Source organism: Canis lupus, chromosome 4 (genome assembly GCF_003254725.2).
Source record: "Canis lupus dingo isolate Sandy chromosome 4, ASM325472v2, whole genome shotgun sequence".
In the NCBI taxonomy this organism is placed as follows: domain Eukaryota; kingdom Metazoa; phylum Chordata; class Mammalia; order Carnivora; family Canidae; genus Canis; species Canis lupus.
Genome location: NC_064246.1, coordinates 55558890 through 55562178, shown reverse-complemented (window position 1 = coordinate 55562178; position 3289 = coordinate 55558890).

Genomic DNA, 3289 nt, shown 5'->3' with positions numbered 1-3289 from the left:
TCAAATAGATAGATGAAATAATTAATTAGTGAGGAGGAAGGAAGGAAGAGAAAGGCAAGAGGAGGAAGGAAGGGAGGTGAGAAGGAAGAGAGAAAGAAAGGGGGCAGTCTTTGATGGCATAAGAGCATTCTCTGATCTGGAAGTGGGCTGGGGGTTTGAAATGAACGATCTGTTTGACAAATTCAAGCCAAGACCCTCTGCATACCTTCCCCTTAGAGCACCCTCTTGGGAGAAGCCAGTGGTGCCATTTTGTCAATGTGACCCCTCCAGGTTCTGGGGTTGACTTCCTCAGAGTCTTTTCTTTTTTTTTTTTTCAAGATTTTATTTATTTATTCATGACAGTTACAGAGAGAGGCAGAGACATAGGCACAGGGAGAGTCAGGCTCCCTGAGGGGAGCCAGATGTGGGACTCGATCCCAGGACTCTGGGAATCAGGCCCTGAACTGAAGGGAGAAGCTCAACCGCTGAGCTACTCAGGTGTCCTGACATCCTCAGACTCTAGTGGACATTGAGGAAAGGCCTGGCCCCCAGGCTCACATGTACCACAAAGGACTCCACGCACATGTCTCCTTCCCTTGTCTGGTCTTGTTTCTCCATCTGGCCATTAAGGCTGCTGCTCTGGAAGGGTCCATCCAAACTGTGACTCACTCAGTAAACAGTCTTTACACTTGTCCCCACCCCAGATGGACTTTCTTATGATAATTGTAACCACTGTGTGCTGAGTGCTCCTTTTCTCCTTTATTCCTTAGGACAGCACTTAGAAAGCTTAGTATTATTATTATCAGACAGGTTGTACCTTCTGGAGCCACACGACCAGGGAGGGCAGAGCCAGCTTTTGGACCCTTGTAGGTATGACACCAAAACTGTGCTGTCAGCTTTGTCATTTCATTCCCTTTCTAGAACTTCCTCTTCACTGTGTCCCTGAGCTGAGACCCCAACAAGAAGCTGGGTGGGAGCTGGGGACAAGGTGAGGCTCCTCTGCACCCCATCACCCCCCAAGTCCCTTCCCATCTCTGGCTCCAGTGCGGGAGAGGCAGCCAGCTGCTTAGCCCAACCCAGGCGCCTCTAGGGGAAAACAAATAAAAATAAAACAGTAATAACGTGGGCCCCAGCGGGTGTAGAGACAACAGCTTTAGCCAATTAACATTCCTTCGGGGTTTGGGGCGCCCCCCCCTTCAGCAGCACCTCGTAAATGTCAGGAGGGGCTTGGGAGTGGTCAGGGTTTCTCTGTGGTCTGGCTGAGGGCAGAACCCTGAGCCAGGCCTGCCACGGCAGCTTCTTGGGGAGCAGCTTCTCTGGCCCAGCCTGCCAAGGGCTGAAAGAAAACCCGAGTGAACTCGGTGCCCGAGAGTGCTGATCAACGTCCCAGGAGCAGGGAGAGAGATTTATGGTGATAACTGGAGAACCTGTCTGATTTGGGCCTGGAGTGTGTTAAGCCTTGCCCAGCCGGGAAAGAGGGGGAAAGGCACAAAGGCAACCCCTCCCCAGCTTGATTCCTTCTCTACGTAGATAAGGGATGATAAAGTCTTGTCCAGTCTCTTCACAGCACCCATTGTACCCATTTCACAGGTACAGAGAGTGAGGCCCAGAGACCAGACATGACAAGCTCAAAGTGTCCAAAAGCCAGTGTAAATGGCAGAGAACACACCATCCTCCAGGCCCTCCTTTGTACTCTGAATGTCCGACCCACACACCCTAGCCTGTGGAGGGGATCTCCCCAGCTCCTACTTCCACCTCCCTGCTGCCCCAGGCAGGATCTGGACTTTCTGGTCCCTTCTCAGTCCTCTCTAGATCTTTCTTTGATAGCACATTTCAGATTGTGTGCTGATTACTTTCCATCTCCCCCACTAGGCTCGAAGTTTCCAGGGCAGGGGTGGGATCTGCTCTGTGCATGTGACATGCCCTGCACAGTGCCTGTGAAAGGATAAATTCACAAATGGACGAATGCCCCATCTGTGCTTGAAGGCTCCCCGGTCCCTAGTGGGACAGACGGTTTTCTAGGGCCCCTGTTTGGGCCCTTTAGGGCAGTGCTTCTAATAGGCAAAGGCCCCAAACCTGCTGGCACATCAGAATCTCCTTGGGCTGCTTGTGGCAATGCAGATTCCCAGGCTCCTCAGCCAGAAAGCCTGAAGGAGGAGTGCTGGGAAGCTGCATTTTAGCAAGCATCTCACCAGATTCCTCTGATCCCGGGCATATCCCTTCACCTTTCTAAGCCTTGCTTTCCTTGTTGGTGCAATGGGAGGAAATAGAACAGACTCCCAAAGGGCTGCTGACAGGAGTGAAGTGGGATTTTTTTAAAGGGCTACAAAGTCACACACGGGCTACTGCCATCCTGGGGACCATCTTCCATCACTGTCATCATCATTGATAGTTTGGGACAGGATCAAGGAGGCTTTGAATGCCAGGGTGCAGGATGTACATTTAGATTTATTGTCAGAAACATGTGTTTACTCATTCATTTATTCAATGAATATTGGCTGTGTTCCCATCATGCTCCAAGCCCAATGCTGGGCAGTGGGGATACAGACACTGCCCCTGCCCAGAGATGTCTCCTGCCCAGACCAGAGCCCCACAGGGCCAGGCAGCTCAGGTCGGTGGGTGTCTGGGACTGGGGGCCGGTCAGGGGGGTGCACAACAAACCAGCAGCCAGAGCCCCCATCTGCACCAGGCAGCTACTCCTCAGCCCCACGCCTAGGAAGTCAGGCCAAGGGAGGCAAAGCTTGGAGTTTACACAAGCAGCTGGGAATTCGGGTTTAAACTCTCCTTATTCTTAAATGTTCGCCTCTAATTCAGAAAATTAGTTGAAGCTGAGCACTGAAACCCTGGGTGAGAATTCCTTAGGGCCTGAGGGGGAAGCCTATCAGCCTAGGGAGGGGGTGGGGTGCCCTCCCTAGAGGAGGTGTCTGGTGCAGGCCCCTGGGTTTCAGCTCAGAACAGCAAGGGCAGAAGTTCTGGCCCTCTCCCTCCTGCCCTCCCTGGACAGATGACCCCTGGGACAAGGAGCCAGCTCAGACCCCTCACCAGGAGGAACACCCAGTCCAAGGAGGGACCAAAGTTGCTTCCGGAGATGGTCACCCAGGTGAGCAGCAACATGGGTTTGTGAAAGTTTGAGGGGGCCTCCCAGGGAGCCAGAGCCAGAGATCCAGAAGGGGGGCCCCCAGATCCCGCAGCAAGGAACTGTCAGGCTGGGGTGAGGACCAGCTTGCGGGGATCCCTGCCCAGGCCGAGTTGTGCTTTCCTAGGACACTTCACGGTGACTTGCAGCTGCTCTTTGCGGGGGCCCGAGGGC